At 37.9% G+C, this 18,926-nt stretch overlaps 1 long non-coding RNA gene and 1 pseudogene across 5 annotated transcripts in view; one reads left to right on the top strand and one right to left on the bottom strand.

Moving 5' to 3' along the window:
* LOC114933954 (uncharacterized) overlaps positions 1 to 18,926 on the bottom strand; it is a 213,350-nt pseudogene that overhangs the window by 69,580 nt on the left and 124,844 nt on the right. Inside the window, exon 2 of the transcript XR_014925714.1 lies at positions 5,078 to 5,283. The product of XR_014925714.1 is annotated as an uncharacterized LOC114933954 (transcript). The remainder of the gene's footprint in view (positions 1 to 5,077; positions 5,284 to 18,926) is intronic.
* LOC114933958 (uncharacterized) overlaps positions 1 to 18,926 on the top strand; it is a 187,222-nt gene that overhangs the window by 126,135 nt on the left and 42,161 nt on the right. The window lies entirely within an intron of this gene.

Below are 18,926 nucleotides of genomic sequence, written 5' to 3'. Positions count from 1 at the left end.
GTCGGGAGAACGGTAATGCGAAATAGCGACTGCATACAAATGAGGAATTTCGAAAGCAGGAATGCGTTACGATTTAAAACGGCTTTCCATTCCATTAGATGAATCGCGCGGATAATTAATGCAGTTACGGTTTCCCATGATATTCAATCCGCGGAAACCATAAAGCCGCGGTCGTGTAATGTTGTCCAAGAATACACTTGTAGAATCTGTATTATAACGATCCTTTTATCGCGTTCGCATATATATATATCAATCATTTTTACAATTTATATATAAGAAAGGAATATTTATAAAAAAGAATGAAACTTTAAAAAATATTTATAAATGCACACATTTTAGAAGACTTTCTCGGACATTACAAGTTAATTCTCAGTATTTCTTTATGAATAGAGATTTAGATCTCTCTTTGAAAGGGTTAAATTCTCAGGTTTAAAATCACGTGCCAGATTAAATCCGAAACGTATCGAGCGGCACAAGCGTCGCTTCCGTGCCACCATTATCCGGCCATTCTCTCGCATCGAGAGATATATCTCGCAAGGCGAAGTTCTGCTGGAACATCAAAAATTCGCGTGCTCCCCCGGGATGGGAGCTGAATCATTTAAATTTCTGCGCAAACGACCGCGCGCGCATGCGGGCAAAACTCAGGCTCTCCCGGCGGAGGAAAGTTTAAAAAATGACTGGGGGGCAAAAGAGAGCGAGAGAAAGAGAGAGAGAGAGAGAGAGAGAGAGAAGAAAAAAAAGCGCGAGAAAAAGGGTATTATCCAGCTCGCGAATCGTTGAAAAGTTTCGCGTCGAGGGTGATCTCTCGCCCGAAACTATCCTCAAACTATCGTCAAACTATCGTTGCTACTGACCTTGTTTTCGAGCCGCCTCGAGTGTACGACGTGCTGAAAATCTTGCACGGAAGTTCGTTCCCTTCTCCCGAGTGTGTGCATTCGCACAAAGAAATTTCCATTTTAATAGCTCTGTTTGCTCTAGCTGCTGTACTGTGCCCGGTACTTTGTTCAGGTTTGCCTCATTGAGTGGAGACATTGAATTCGCGCTTTTCAAAGCTCCAAAAATGGACTAAAATTATGGTTTCGTACATTGCACTTTAAAGCAAATCTTATCGTAAGTTTTATGTAATTATATCATTTCAGCTTCGCATATATTTCTTCGTTATATTAACTAAACTGTGTCGATACTAACCTGAATTTCTCGATAAAAGAGAAACACTCGATATTCCTTCATAAAAATATTCATAGAAATATTTAATATGTTCGTGACTTTAATTCTTCATGTCTCTCTTTAAATTATCACGGATCAATGTATAAAAAATTTGAGGTTTTAAAATTCTCGTCGATTAATTGTAAGTTTAAAGAGATTTTTGCCAGTGAAAATATTTTAAAAGAGGATTTACATTTTTATTTCACAATATTGCAAGCTCGTTTTTGTTGATAGAGATTACCACCGATCGATGATAGCGTGTGTCGCGAAAATTAACAAAAAATTGATAGCGTGCGTCGCAACAACGCTTTTTGCATCTTCTCTCATTCGGCTTTGATTTTATGCATTTACCCGCATGCATGGCGTTAAAAGTTTGACTCATTTATTTTAAAATTATACGTGAACATTTTTTTATGAATTTCAATGAAATACAAAGATAATTTATAACGCATGGATTTTAACAGCACTTTTAAAAGATGACTTAGGCTGATATTTTTAAAATAAACGACCTATAACTATTATAAGAAACTATTATAATTAAAAGTAATTTAGCAAAATATTCGCATATACACACATTTAGTTAAATTTTCGTTCAACTAAAATTACAGCATTTTTTTATAACAAACAACTCAATTCGATATCTAAATGTAAAACTCGTTCGTTGTAGGAATATCACAATTTCTTTTATTACTTGCGAAGACTGACTTTGCATATATATGTGTTATATCTCGCAAATAGTACCTTACGTGATGTTCTTAAGAGAGGACGGTGAATCGAGGAACGTCATTTGTAGAATATTGGAGTACAATCTGGTGGATTGCATTCTTCGAAACATTCGATCCTCGGAAAAGGGATCAGAAATAAGGAAGCAAGAGAGAATCGAAGACCAGTGGAGATTTCCCAGAAAAAGATAACATACCATGGCATTCAGAAATAGGTCCTGAACTCTTGTTCGTATCTTTCTACCGATATTACATTAAATATTAATGTAAAATTTTTCTCGTCGAAACAAATTTATAAATATTCATTTATTATGTTAATTTATTAATTTATTATATATATATATATTTATATAAAGATTAATATTCAAATTGTGCTTACATTAATTATTTTCTAATAATATAAAGTTGAGAAATTTACCTTGTTTATCTTTAATCAAGAAGATTATTATTCAAAATGAAGCTCGCTTAAAATTCTTACATTTTTATATAGGTGTAAATTGATAGTTTAATAATTGTAAAAAAAATGCTTATTTCTGAATTTCTTTTATGGATACAATATTCTGAAAACAAACAAACGTATATAAAACATATAGGTTGACAGATATTGCTACTGAAAAGAGCACACAGATATAAATCATGCAAAAGTACTTTACCGTGAAATAAAACATAATTTCGCACGTATACAGAAAATATATCTGGCGCTATCGTGTCGATACGCTATTCAACGTCTTTTCACGCTCCTTCTCACGCTCTAGCGAGATCTCGTTTCCTACGAAGAATGTCGACAGGCGAATCCATCAGTATATATCGAGAATTCTAGAGAAAATGACGTATTCTCAGATTCACCGAACAAGCTCCTGTCTCGTTGATATCGAACGCAGAAGGATGCGGTGAATGCATTGCGTCCGGAATCGATTCTGTCAAGGATGTTAATGATGGGCGAAAGGAGCGTTCGCTTAACCATTGTTGATAGAAGCTACCGTAATTGTATACCGGTGATCGAATTTTACATTACAAGCGCATTTCTGCAGATTAATCCGGCTCCCGAGGCGTCTCTAAAATATAAACCGTTTCCTAGCATCTTCGCGGAATATAAATTAAATCGATAAACGTCGTCTAGTAAATGTAGAAAGATACGCGAGATCCTTTAAGTTTATCTTTAGAAACGAATATAATGTATGAATAAATATATAACACACAGCTAATAGGATTTTAACAACATTCTATTATGATTGCTTTAATTAAAATTCTCAACACTTGTGCGTTTCGTAAGTAGTAATGACCGCTTTTTAAGCAAACACGTAGAAATGACTATATATAATCAGACAAAGTGGAAAGAATTATTTTATGATCAGAACGGAAGAATAGAAGTTAATATTAATGTATAAATATTTAAAAAACACGTTTCGTGAGTAGTAATGAGCCCATTATAAGCAGACAATATGGGATGCGAGTAGAAATGGCTATACATGATCAGACTAAGTGGAAAGAACCATTTTATGGTCAGACTCCAACGGGAAAATAGAAGTTACTATTAATGTATAAATACTAAAAGACGCTTTCGCGTGTTCTACTATTTTACTTAATATAATTTAATGATTTTAGACGTGCAAAACTTTTAATAACTATATTCACCGCTATATTAATTGCAGTTTCACTTTGCTTTAATAAATTCCGGATAAAGATCTCGCGGTTAATAGTTTGCGGTGATGAATTCGCGCTTCATTTATACTCAATTTTAGTAAAAGAGTCTTAATTTATCATTTAATACCTTTTAACAACAATTTCACGATGTAATATAATTATAAATCAAGAGTCAATATTATTCTGTAAATTAAAAACAAAACCACAAATATCGTTTATAAATAGAATATTTTTACGATATTTACGAAAAAAAGAATTTTTGAAGAAAGTAATCCTCCCCTCTCTCTCTCTCTCTCTCTCTCTTGTTCGATATCTCCGATTACATCCTGTATACACAGATCTTCGGGATATTCCTTTCGCTCTAATCGCGCAGAGCTTTCACCTCGAGTTACAGAATAACGTTGGTTTTCTCGTTCCTCCGATATATCGACGTAATCCCTTTCATCGATCCGGCTCGGTTATACGCTCGGTACCATCAGCGTAACACGTGCGGAAGACTATTCAGCGAGCTCACCGCTTTCCTTTTACCGACCTCCGGGGTGAAGATAGCGGCTGACAGCTTGCACGGAGGAGTTTACGGGAAAGATGATGTAGCATCACGGCAGCGGCGGTGGCGGCGGCGATGAACTCGCGCCTCGTTTGTACCAGAGTAAGAACTGCCTGGGTCTGCTGGTAGATGCACTGCTGCTCACGTTTTGCCGGCCAGTCAAGCCAGCCAGCCAGCCAGCGAGCCAGCCAGATCCGGGAAGATGAATTACACCGGGACGTGATGGTGCCGTCTGCTTCACGAGTAGCGCCACCGATCGGAATCGCGGAAACTTGTGTACGGATCCCGACACACGTCGGCGCGGCCCCTTCGGAGCTTTCCTGCTCGCGCGTTCGTCTTATCGAGAGGGCTCGCGTGCTCCTCGGGCTTTTCGTGTCTCGATGCTCCGACGCGGAGGATAAGAGAGAGAGAGAGAGAGAGAGGGTGTGGCGATGGGGGAAGATTGATTGCATCGAATACCGCGTACGGTGTACGACGAAAGAACCCGGGCGCTGCCCGGGAGTTTCCGAGCGGCGTTTTAAGGAATTTCGCTTGCATCGCGAAACGACGAGAGGATTCTCTCAGCCGACCTCGAAACGCGCATGAATAGGGATGAACATTTCGGATACGCTCGAATGTGAGCGATCGCTTGTTCCGTCTCTCGATGCAGTTGCTCCGCGAGCGAGAGAATTTTGTTAGAGTGCTCCTGTTAATCGGGGAAAATCGAATCTACGATGAAATTTCTTTGTCGTCCCTTCTATTTTCATTCCGTCGATTTATCGTGCATTTTTGCGAATTCATTTTCTTAGTACAAATATTATGTGAGATGGGGTTTAGGAAATCCTTTTATATCTACATATATTTACAGGTTATTTCAATAGATTAAGCGTTAATTAACACTTGCCATAACGTGGATTGATGGTACATAAATTGTGATAATACAAATTTTAACATAGTAAATATAGATGAAGGGACGTACCTCGACCTTTACGCCGGGCCGAGGAAACATCTGGGTTCTTTGGATGCTGTCGGGCAGAAATCGAAAGATTTCGTGATCATCCTTGTACCATTTGACCGAGTAGAGATTGCTGCCACCCGATATTCGCCATTCGCATTTCAGTTCGATCGAAGAGCCCACCACGGCCTCTTTTGGCATCTTAAAGTCCACATGGATATCACTGCTCGCTGAAACACAAACATACACGTCCATTTTAAATATCTGCAGAGCAGAAATGATGATGCATCATGAGCGAAATCATTCCTTGATCGTTAAAAAAAAATTTAATTTAATATTAAATTAATAAAATTAATAAAATCTAAAATCAAATTGAATACTTAAAACGTCGTTAGTGGTATTTAAAATAGGAACGATATATTAAATTCGACCCAAACTCTCTAGCCAAGAAATTTTTTTATTTTATTTCCACAACGTTTCGACCATCTGTTTTTGGTCCTTTTCAAGTGAAAAACTAGAACGGTACAATTAATTATAATTAATAAATAATAAACATTTTTGAAGGTAAACGCAGATGGTCGAAACGTTGTGGAAATAAAATAAAAAAATTTCTTGGCTAGAGTTTGGGTCGAATTTAATATATCCTTAACAGTAATATATGAACAGTCAAGTACTAACAATAAGGCCAACAACAATTAGAAGCATCGTCATCTCAAGTTATTCGGAACAATTTGTAAGCATAAAGTTAACAAATATCAAATAATTTGGAGAAGATGGACATAATCATTGCCAGATCGAGGGACTTTCGTCAAATAACGATAAGTGGTTCGTTTGGAGCAATGTATAAGTGTCACTCCGAGTTTTTATTAATAATTCTAAAATATTTTATGAATAACCGGACGAATCATTCTGCTTCTAATTGGGTTCTTACTTTGTTGAACTATTTTAATGGTTTCAATTCATTGTAAATATATTTTGCGTTTTAACTATGACTTAACTATATAACTTATATTGACTATGTATTGCGGATTTTTTATTAGAATTTTATGTATGTATTTATTTATTATCGTTATTTATTATCATTATTTTTTTGCGCACTGAAGAGGAGCAAGTAGAGCTCGAAACGTTTGTGTAATTATTATTTCAAATTAAGAATTTTCTTCTAAATAATAAAATAATATCGTATTGCTCGTTACACATGGCCTTAATTTAATAATTTATCATTGTTTTTATTGTCATACGAGCTTGAACATTGGTATGTGATGGTTTGATTAGGTATTAATTTTGCATTAATATATCCTTCCTATAATAAAATCTAATTTAATAAAATCTTTATACATATTTAGATTTATAAACTGCGAAACGAAAATTCATATAGTTTTCAAATAAACGTTCACGTGAAAAACTTTTCTTCTTTTCGAGTAAAACGATTTCATTCATTACATCGTCATGGTATTCTCCGATCTGCAGATCGGGAACGATTTCGCACGAGTTTCGAAAGAGCAATCCAGCTTTCGTAAATCGTGTTATCAAGTTCGCTCTAATTCTTGATCACGAATAGGGTTTCTAATCTCGCGCGACGCGCAATTCCGGGTTCCTATTTCGCTAATCCGCGGACGCGGACATGAGAGAGGACGCGTTTAGAGTCCGCAGACGTCTCGCAATTACTGTCTGCGTCTGTCAGCCGAGCGCGGGACGGACGGTAAAAGGGCGACGTGTGTTAAGCGCGAGAATAAATACGCGGTTAACGAAGAGGGGGGGTGAAGCAGGGGGAGTGCCAGAGGCTGGTTCAAGGCAAATGCCACTGCGAGTTTCGTGCCCAAAGTTCCCCTCCGAAACTCGAAACGAACGCACTTCGCTGTGCATACATAGATAGTAGAAACTTGCACGAGTTATTACGATATTGTAGAATAACGTTTCTGGGTCGGATTAAAGTTTCTAAGTTTAATAGAAAGTTCAGGAAAGTATAACAGTGTACTTATAAGCACTAATGAATTATGAATAATTAATAATTACTGAAAGAGAAAAAAAAACGCAAGTGACGTAATATATAATATCGTACATATATATATATATATATATATATATATATATATATACATGTGTAGTTAATAACAATTAATTTTTAATTCTTAATTTTTTTAAGCATTGTTATATATCGTTATAAATATTTTACTAATGTAATTAATCACCACGCGTTTCTTGATATAGTAATGATTACGTTACGAATAATAGTCGTTAATTCTGTTCAAGTCGTAACGAGTTGTATCACGGTAGACTTGTTCAGTCATATCGAAACGCCGGTCGTGTGCGGTAAGACAATTTATTCCAAGCTGCTAACGAACGCGTTACGCACCAACTCTGCCGGCTGGCTCATAATAGAGGCGGGTATCGGGTTAATTTGAAGGGCCGGCTGGAAAGCGCGGCGTGAGGGATATCGCAGAAGCGTGTTGGGTTTAAGTGCGCGCAGGCCGTTCCCTGTTAAAGGTTCATCGAGCGGAATGTAGGGAGACCTCGATTGCTCTCCGCATCGTCCGGCCAGTGTCCGCAATTTACAGTCGCGCGTGTCAAGATTTAATGACGCGCGAATTTCGGCTTGCGAGTCAAGGTGCTCGAAGAGCAAACCGGTGGTTTACTCTCATAAAGCAGCGTGTCTATATAACGGCCGTGAGTTATGATCCCGGTACAGGATGGAGATCCCCATCTCGATTTTTGTATCTTAAATATTTAGGGAAAGTTATATACGAAATGTTATATAAATAAGGCGTCAAAATATCAAGTATTTAATTATTTTTTTTTGTAGAAGAATTTTTGTTCGTACATAAGAAGCTGTGAAATATGTCTTGGGAGGATCAAAGGGGTTTCAAATTGGAGAAATTGATCTCTAGTTCGATGACTAGTATATGTATATATATATGTATATGGGAGAGGGTATGTATATACGCATAGACTATACATATATATCGCGGAATATAGAACACTGCGTTGACATTCCACGGAATTGGCCTAACCGTCGGTGTCAGTTGCAGCTGCTTCCGGCGTCGCGGTTTGCGTTTCGCGATGCATTTTCGAACGTGTCTCTCCATCATCGTCCTCCCCTCTGTCTCTCTCTCTCTCTCTCTCTCTCTCTCTCTCTCTCTCTCTCTTTCTCCTTCCGTATCTCGTCCGCGCGTCGTCAATTTCCGTCGTTACAACGACCGAGTCGTTAACTTGCCAATGGAGTTTGACATCTCATAGCTGAGACTGCATTACGGACGTTTCCGTGCCATTTATCAACGGCACCTGGCGCTATTGAAAACTGTTTTGCTGCGACGGGACGTGCGAAAAGCAAAGCGCTGAAAGTATTCGCCACCATCGATTTCAGTCACGATACATTTCAATCAAAGAGAAATTTAATCACGCACAGCGTACGCGTAATTGTCTGCTTCTATAACAATTACGTAAACGGACTTGCGAACAATATCTTCTCTTAAGAATATTTACCATTTCTGTCCATTGCAATTTTCTCAAATATTCTATTTGTTTGATTTTTCATTTACAAATATTTAATTGTAAATATCTCGCAATATTTCCGATTCTCTTCGCAAGATGATTATGGGAAAACTCTTGAACGAATTAATCCATTCTAGTTGAAATTTATCAAGATAATATATTACGATCGTACCTGACAGAGACCTTCCCGCGTAAATGAAGTCGCCGGGAAAGAAGTCGCGAGAGACAAAAGCTTCCTCAAGATACGTTCAAAGTGACGGCACTAGTCCGTTATCCGCGTTCTCGCAGTTCCTTTAAATCCTATCCTCTACTTTCTACTATTCGTTACTATCCTGCGACAAAGACAGCGCATTACGCAAAGGAATTTGTCCAATTGTCTCGATCGAAACCGCTCTTACGAGTCGTCTCGCTATTGTCATCGAGGCTTCCCTCCAGCATTTCTGGACGCAACGACGAGGAATATTTCTTGCTCATCGCGGACGTTAAAGCTAAGTCTTTCAAACTGTCCGAGTCTTTTCAGGCGTTTCCTTTATAGTGTCTGATCTCCACCGGATTCCATTCAAGTCGCGCAAGACTCCTTTTCGCGAATTGAAATCGAATGCCTGGGCTACCTCTCTTCGCCTTTGCGACGACCCTCATCTCTCGTCACCCTCTCTCTCTCGCATGAAATTTATCTCTAAACAAGGTAGACGTTTTGCCGCGCGTCTAGATTTGCGATTCCTCATCCGCGAAGCAGAAACGTTTGCGCCAAATCAAAAACGTTTGCCGATGCGAACTTTTCTTCGTCTCGCTTGGCGAAGCGAAATAATATTTCTGACAAGAGAAGCGCTCTCTCGTGTATATTTCGCTTTATCGTTTTACCTTAGGTCGGAGCATTATTGCTCCGACTTTTTGATCATAACTGCATATACACGTAACACGCAAATGTATAAAAATTTAGATTTTTAATGTAGTATTCATATTTGTATTATTATTAATTCAAGTGCTCCATTTTACACCTTTTTCGTACAGAATTTTCTAAATATATTTAATATTAAAATCTCGGAGTGATTCAATTTAGAATTTAATTATTGCTCCAACTTTTTAGTTGTAACTATACATATACGTAAAACATATGCGTATATATTTTTATGCGATATTCATATTATTAAACATTCAAGTGTTCCATTTCACACTTTTTTGTACAGAATTTTCTAAATATATTTGATATTAAAATCTCAGAGTGATTACATTTAGAAATTAATTATTGCTCCGTCTTTTTGATTCTAACTGTACGTACGTATAACATATGCGTATATATAAAATATGTGTATATATTTTTATACAATATTCATATTCATATTATTAAACATTCAAGTGTTCTATTTCACACCTCTTCGTACAAAATTTTCGAAATATATTCGATATTAAAATCTTGGAATGCTTAAGTTTAGAATTTTAATTTTGAAGAAGGAAAATCCTTGTTCGAATAGTAACATGCAATTAACGATGGAACTTTAATGATTAAAAAAAATCTTTCCTCAATGGTAAAAGTCGACCAAACTGGCAATCATTTATTATAAATAATTAATTAATATACAACGTTTCGGCTGTCATTGCAGCCCTTTTCAAGTAAATCAAACATAAATGCATAATAAATTAATACAGTAAATCAAATTCACTGCATACCACCGACAATATTCACCATTGTTTTAATGAACAATGTAGAATTGACTGAAGTAAGCAAGAAATAAATAGATGTTAACAGTTAGCAAGAATCTTAGTCACATTTTATTAATTATTACTGGCGAACCTTCAGGATGATTATCTGTTTAATGATTAAAGTCCAATATATTCAATTATTTATTGTTAGCGTATTTCGCCTTTTAATTTTGACATAATTATTTAATTTATTTTGACATCGTATTGCGACTTTTTATTAGAATTTTTATATACATTTATTTATTTATTATAACGTTTATCGCGCACTGAAGAAGACTGAGTATAATTCGAAACGTTTGTAATTGGTTTTTTAAATTAAAGTTTTTCCAAGATTGATAATAATTTTTTATTCACTCGTTACACATGGCCTCGTAATATTTAATAAGTTATCATTATATTCAATTATTTTAAATTGAACGCGCGCTTAACGTAGAAAAATAAGGAGCGTCGGTTTAGGTGTACGGTAAAAATCGAGGAAATATCCGGGAACCATCGTTAGCGCGCTGCTAAGTGGCCGGGAAATCTTTTTTTGGAAACGTACGGTCACGTGGCGCATAACAAGTCGCGCGGGCACCGGATAACAAGCTCGTCCATTTCCACGGTATTCTCCTTGCTCATAATCGGCGCTCGTTAACCGCGCGAGAACGAGCTCGATACAGCGGAGGTAGAGAAGTTTTACGGGACTCTGATTGCGAGAGCTCGTTTTTCCGATTGCCAGTTGTTGCCCGCAACCAATTTCTGCCTGACGCGCGAACACCTCCGCAACGCAGAGGTTCCCCTGATTCGGGAAAACGACTTCCGGCCAACTCTCGCCGTGCCAGTCGAAACCTCATTACTGTCCGAGAATTGAGCACCCTTTTCGCGATTGCGAGATAAATAAAAGCGCACCGTCGTTTTACGTTGCTTCGTTCGCAGAGACGCAAGACGGCCACTTCGGGATGTTTCCCTTTGTCTTCCGGATTATGCAAACGCGACGACGACGCCGTCCCTTACCCGCTTTCTTTCGATAGGATAGGTCGACGCCCTTGCAATTTCGCGGAAGAGCTGCTCTTTGAAGCGGATGTAAACGTGAATGTCCCTTTTAGGATAGTTGCGCGAGCGCGCGAAAAGGCTTCTTTGGAAAATGTTTTTTCCGTCGTTCTTTCTCTCTCATTGTAAATTTCGTTCGATTCTGTTCGGCTGCACTGCGGAGGAATCTTGTTGATTGACCCAGAAGTACAAAACGTTGTCCCGAGTTATCCTTGGCAAAAGATGCGAGAGAGAGAGAGAGCGGGTTTTTCATCGACGACAGATTGGAGCGAATTCCTCGGAGAATTTTCGCTGATTTTTCGAGAATATTCAACAATTCGCGAGAATTACACGTTCCTCCTCCGTTCGTTCTCGCGAAAATTTACGTTGCACCGTCGTTGTAGCGGTGATTATTTCGCGGATATTATACCGCGCACACCGTATAAGGAAGTGAAGCGCCTTTATACAAGAGGTACGGCTTTACTTCTCCCCTTTTGATCGAGCTCGAAGTAATATCGTTGCCGCGCGAGGAGAAAAGACAGGAGATAAAGCTGGCCTTCTTCTTCGAATGAAATATGCAATCCCCTTTCGCGCCGTAATGTAAAGGATGAAGCTTGTAGTTTTCTTTTACTCGCTACGAGCTTCGCTCGCCGCCACCCTTTATTTGATCCGTTAACGATAAAATTCTCTTTTTCGGAGTTAACGGGAAATATATGACGAACGCTGCGCACAGATAAGCGTATAACGGGATGCAAAATGAAACCTTCTCTCTCTCTCAGTTGCCCCCGAGTGTTATCTCAAAGTGCGTTAGTTTTATCATCCACCATCGCGCGAACTTGGATCATAAATGAAGCGCTTAACTCAAACATAAACTGTTGCACCCTATCCTTTCTAATTCTTCCTTTTGAAGTACCAACCTTGCGCGAGCTACAGCTTCATTTTTCTCCGGGTAAAATACGTACAATTAAGTTACGGGGCATTTTGCCTCCTGATTAACATGGTAACAAGCAGCCTGCGGTATATTTCCCATTTTCATAAAAATATAATATCACAAATTTTACACAAACGATATAATAAATGAAAGAAAAAATGTCTCGGCGAGTCAACAAATTGCTGTAGCAGAGAAATAACTACGCGTTCATTTATCGTGTATGCGTGCCTATTAAATTAATTTTTCTTATTGGAATTTCTTATTGCAAGAACCCTATGCGTCTCTCGTAATTGAGACACGTAACGTGTGTATTTCGCGCAGAATCGTAAGGAATTTTCTGAGAACAAGCACGCGCGGCATCTCCTTTGCAGCGAGAAATAAAATCAACGGCGCGTAACGGGCCGGGAAGCGTTGAGGTGCCATTAAAGTACGCCGTAATGAGGAACAGGCCGAGCGGGCGTAATTAGTAAATCGGATTTACGTAATCCTGTTTGTATCGCGATCGGAAAGAAACAAGACTTCGGAAGCTCTCCGAGGTAACGAGATTGCCGCGGAAAAACGCGGCTCGGTCCGCGCATTTCTATGCCCTCTTTCCTCTTTTTCTCTCCTTCTCTCTCCCGTGCGATAACTTCCTTATTCTCGCACGCGGTTCCACGTCGATTTAATTTTTCAATCGACGAGAAAAGGCAAAGATCGTAAAAGATCTCTTTTTTATGCCTCGCGTCGTTGTTGCCTCCGGCATTTTATTTTTCTTTCCGCACCGAGGGAAAGAGGGAATGAGAAAGAAGCTTTTTTTTTTTTTAATCCGAGAAGCTCTCACCGGAAGCTTGATAATTGTCGCGGCGACACTAAACTCACGACGCGGTTCGCCGCTAGTTTGCATTATGGTTTCCACCCCGCGTCGGCCAACCGGCGATGGTAAGTTTAACCTGTTGTTATTACCACGAAGAACCGGAAGAGCTTAAAGCGGATTAACCGTCTTTTTTATTGCACGTCTGCCCCGGTTAGGTCAGCGTCCTTGGTCACGCGAATCCGATTAGAGGGAATCCGAAGATGAAAACTGCAACCACGCCGTAGCTTCTAAAGTAGAGCGTTTTATCTATCAAACTTTCAAGATCATGATAAAAATTGTGTGAAGAAAATTTAATATCCGTGATCTTATTAGCTTTACAGTTTTTTTTTTGCATTTTTTACTACGCGCTCTTTCTCTCTTTACGCGCTTCATTATTACTTGTTTTTTTATTTTTTTTATTTAGTAGTTTATCGCATATTCGATAAATTTATATTACCTTTATTTATTTTAACAAATCGCTTTATCATTCGGGAAATCGAATTGAATGGTTTATATCGTCAGCACATTTGATTTATCGCGGAATTTTATTATTATTATTATTTTTTTTTTTACGTCGAACGATTTCTCACTTAGGATAAAAGATGCGATCGGCGCGCAGCGTTAAATCATATTTACGTCGCAACTTTCATTGATGTTGCAGGTTCATGAAAGTTCGGCGTAGGTAGAGGCTTTATTGGCCATCGTGTCGGACTGTTTCCGAGGATATAAAAGAGGAACTTGTTTCGCGCCTCAAAGCGAAATTGCGCTTTTGATCTCGCGCTTTCGAGCATGCACCGACGAATTTCTTCGCGATAACTCTCGCGCCTTCAACCGCGCTAGAACGCTACCACTTAAAGTTCACGATTTAATTTCGATAATGCGAAAGTTGAGAGTCTCCTCCCGTAATGAAAGTTTCCGATGTCTTTCGACGCCGAGGACGTAGTCTGGTAATTTACCCGAGCGACTTTTCGATATTCATATATCCTCGTCGAGACCTGAAACGTGTGAAAGAATTTCCCGAATATTGAGTATCGTTCGATCTGTCAGGAAGACTAATATCAATAGTAAGTTTCCGTCACAGTCATATCTTCGACGTGGAAAGTATAGCGTTCTGCACTTGTTGTTGGATTTATAGATTCAAACTTTCGCGGAAATTAAAACGGGATATATTGTGAAATTTTCTGCGATATTTGAATCGATGTGAAATACATAACTTTATATACGATATGCTTCCTTTTTTCTTTTATCGCGTATAAAGCATTTAGAATTTTTTAATAAATAATAATTAAATAGTAGAAAAGTAAAGCTTCCCCTCTCTCAAAGAAGATTTAATCCCGAATCATATTTGCTCTCAATTTTATAAGCACTGAAGTCTCTATTTTTTCCTCAGTTCATTATTATTAATTTTTGTAAGTCATAATATACGCTTTCTCATTTAGTTTTCATAACATTCTAAATCACTTTCATGTCACACATTCTATGGGGGATAAAAACGTGCAACGTCATGCTTCTTTAGAACAAATCTCATCGGAGATTAAAGTTTCATGTAAGAAATTTTTAATCAATCTACCAGCAAAGCCTTCGTCCTATACGACGACCGTAATCAGTGCTCGCTCCCAACGAATGGCGATCCATAAAGTTTTAAGCCTGCTGTATTTACAGTGTCAACGCGGTTGAAACGCGGTCGACGTGGTCGCATAATTAAAATCTATGCGCGCGAAGCAGTATAGGGGGGCTGACAATACCCCATTGCATCAACGTGGGAGCAGACCGCCTATTTTCACGAACACGTCGCCGAAGATATAACGCGCGTACGCAGAGTATACTCGGTGAACAATTTCTAGACAAGTTTTTTTACTCGATAGAAATTCGGTTAAGAATTTGTCTGACATTCAAATATGGGAGATTCGTGGATAATATTAAAAAAATATCACCAGGTTTTAAATAAATTTAACGATATACAGTCTAATTAATTTCACAATGAAACATTTAATTCGTCTGTTTTATTCAATAAAAACTTAACTACCGAATGAACGATAAATCGAAAAATCCCAACAAATTAGCTTGTAATATTTTTTTTCCAAACGAGAACGACTTTAAATTCGGCGAAAAATATTATTATATTCTTCACATTCTGATACACCCTATAGAGAACCGCGTAGAACCGAAGATCCGTAAAGAGGAGAGTTTCTAAGATAGATTGCTAAAAGTTTCAGCGGTCGTTGCATTGCAGTTCCTCCATCCACGGAATCTTTCTCCTTCTCTTTCTCTCGTTCTCCCTCTTTTTTTCTCCTCCATTTTCTCCCTTTCCTCTTCATCGTGTGTCTCGCTATATACAAGCGCCTCCATTCTCGATCCCATTTGCCGGTGATCGAAGTTTTTGATAAACCCATCCCGCGCCGCTTTCTCGTGGTCTCATTGTCGTCATCGTCGTTGTTGTCATCGCTTCTCGTTCAACGTCGTTCGCAATCACATTTGCGATACTCCAATATGCGAATGATGGCGATTCCGACGTTTTTTTATTTATTTTTTTTCGTCTCCTACAAGAAGGTAGGATGAATGCACCAGTTAATCCGACGAAGTAGTTTTATGAAGTAATGTAATTGAATTTGTACATTCACACAAGGAGGAGAGTTCACATTTCGGTCTTCTTTAAATTATGTATAATATATATTCAATCTCGTCTAAAAGTGCGTAACTTTAATTAAATTTTTATATTCAAAATATATAAAAGATTATTTTTTAAATTATTACGTATTCACTTTAATATACTTTTTCCGTTATTACTTCTAACGATATATTTTTTATGAAAATAACGCGGTGAATTTCACGGATACTTGAGGAATATAATACTGACAAAGCAGTGTTGAAATTTATTTAACGATATTCCTCGGTAATCTCATTCAACGGCTCGTATTTGTTTTGCTCTCCATGTTGTCGGAAATCATCGCAATTTTCACGTCAGGAATTCTATCCCACTTAATTGAAACGAATCGACGTGGTTGGCCCTTTTTTCGCGCGAAACGAATGAAATTTATAACGAATAAAATTTCAACGGCGCGTGAGGGACAAAAAAATATCCGCGCTGTGTATCCAAAAGAGAAGGGAGGATCCGAGGAGCCGGGCGCGTGTTTATGATTCGTTCCGAAAGCCACGGACTCGTTCCTGTCGTGTTTAACGAGCAAACGTAGCCGGCCGGATAACGAGGTTAAACCGGAATTGAATTATATGCCAGGATGAGATTAACGCGCTTCCGTGACATTTTCGCTCAGGCTGAGACACGCGCGACTGACTTGTGTTTCGACCGTATACGTATAATACATATAGATATATGGGGTGTGTGTGTGTGTGTGTGTGTGTGTGCATTTTATATACACACATATATACAATATTATATATATATATACATATATATATATATATATATATATATATATACACACAACACATCGTGTACCACCTTTCGTATCATTGGCGACGCCATCGCGAGAGATGTCTCTCCTCTGGCGACCCGTAATTTATCGCTTGCTCCGTAATCCACCGTGCATCATCACGTGGCTAGTCCTGGTGTGAGAAAGGAGGAAAATTCATGGGTCACGTAGACGCGCGTGTTCGCGATTCTCGGATAATTAACGAGGAAATACGTCGAAGAGGCCGGTGCGATAAGGACTTTATTACTATAGATAAAAAAAAAGGTATATAGAAATATATAATTTTTTTGATATACTTTTTTTTTACAGCGAAATATAGAATAAAAATTTATTAACCCTGTTAAAGCGAAGTAAACACATTTTGCGCAGTTTTTCTCCGCGATAAAAATGATAAGATTTATTTCAAAGGTCGTAAAATTGAATGATTTACTCTGTAAATCTGTGAAAAAAAAAGTTCAGAATCGCGTGACAGTAGTGAGACATATCGTGTTTAATCTCATGATCACACGCGAGAGTTACACAATTTTTATAATATCTCTTATATATACTACGTAACTTTATTACAGTTCCTGTGTAACAAGTAATTGGATCTACGCTCCATTATTTATACATCAAACAAAGTTTCGCACCGCTTTATTGTCTCGCGTTTCCGCACCGCGTCGGCGGCATCATTAATTCTTCTCGCTGGCCAATTTGTCTAAGAAGTTACCGAAGCAAAACTCTGATCGATAATACTCTCTCTCTCTTTCTCTCACACCAACTTCTCAGCATAATTCTGACCGGAAGTAGTCAAAGTCGGCGTATAGTCAGCCCTACTGTTTGACCAAGAATGCATTAATTTTCGCGAGAATTACTGAGATATTATATATCGCAAATTGAATTATATTCATCTTATTTTCATCACAGGACTCCAGCGTTATTTACAACTTTCATCTACTACAATTAAAAATGTCAAAATTTTTTTGACAGCTGCTACGCTCTATCCGCGTAATAAATTTTTGTTTATGCGACAGATAACAGATCGTCGGAGAGAATCTTTGGGGATTTCTTGAATTTTAATAGACCTTTTCTGGCAAATTTCGACGTAGGACTGGATGAGTAAGATAAACAACATCCCTCGCGCGAATAAATAAGCTCGTGCTAAAATCGAGGCCGGTGGAATCGGATAGCCATTAAACCGCGCGGCTTCGGCCATACGTTAAAGGGAAGCCGTCGCGTCGTGTCGCGCGGTCCAGGACAACCCGTAATTTATCGCGCGGTAATAATCCGCGGGACATTAATGTCCCGTGTTAGGACGCGCGCATACGGGCGGGCGGTAAACAATGAGTTGTGAGCGGTGCAGTAGATGAGCTTACTAATTAAACAAAATCCAGTAGAATTAATTCGACGAACATATGGCGGTACGTCGACGATGAGCGTAATGATTTGTTTATATTTTCTTATTCTCTCGATAAATTATATCATATCAATTTTTAAATAGTTTTTACACTACAAAATCGGTTCTTCATATAGTAGGTTAATTTTATCCTAATTGATATTGTATTAAAATATTTAATATTTATATAGGTGTAAAATATTTTCAAAAATTTGCAAACATTTTTTAAAAATTCTTATAGATAAAATCAGATTTATATTAAACATGACAAGTGAGAAAATCAACCAGTGGATTTGTTATCAAAATGTAGAGTTAGAGTTATCAATTTAATTTCACGTAATCAGATTTGCCCTTTTTACATACATGTCATGATGCACTCGCCATCCTGTGTTAATCACGTGCGTTAATCACGAATTCACGTATATTAGCACGCACCGGCTATCTGTTACACGCTCGACAGAATTAAGGTCGGCCAATATTGTTCGCGATTAATAAATCTATACTGTACGAAGGCTAGATAATTTTTGACGCTACTACTTTCATAATCAAAATGACAAATGTCGATTTTTTGTCGCGTTTTTGTACATTTCGCTTAAGAATAATAATTGATCTTATAACATGCAAATGTAAGATAGTGTCGTGTTTGATGCAAAATATTTGTCATTCTGTCCTCAAATCGCAGAATGACTTGGGTGTTTTAGTGACATAATTTGTCTCATGGATACAATTAATCTTTTAACTTTTATATTTTTTCTTTGTATAAAATATATTTCAAAAAATATAGAAAAAATATCAAGTACATTTCTTTTTTAATAAAAAATAGAAGCTATTAACAGATAACTTTTTTGTAGTTTCTTACGAGAGATCGGCACGCAAGATTTAAGTAATAAATTTAATGAAATTTAGCAAATCACGCAGATAACAATTTCGTAATCTATTTAATTGCAGTAGCTTACGTTTCGCCATTGCCGCGTTTTGGTTGCTTTGAGCTTTGAACAAAGTTAGCACTCCATATATACATATATGCATGTAAATATATATCCGTAACTCTCGTCAACTAATTAATAGCGGAAAATAGACCGAACATGACTCGTGCGCAAACA

This window comes from Nylanderia fulva, unplaced genomic scaffold (genome assembly GCF_048542155.1).
Source record: "Nylanderia fulva isolate GAGA-0341 unplaced genomic scaffold, ASM4854215v1 Scaffold50, whole genome shotgun sequence".
Lineage (NCBI taxonomy): Eukaryota > Metazoa > Arthropoda > Insecta > Hymenoptera > Formicidae > Nylanderia > Nylanderia fulva.
Note: the sequence above shows the minus strand (reverse complement) of the source record. Positions and strands in the feature narration are given on the sequence as shown.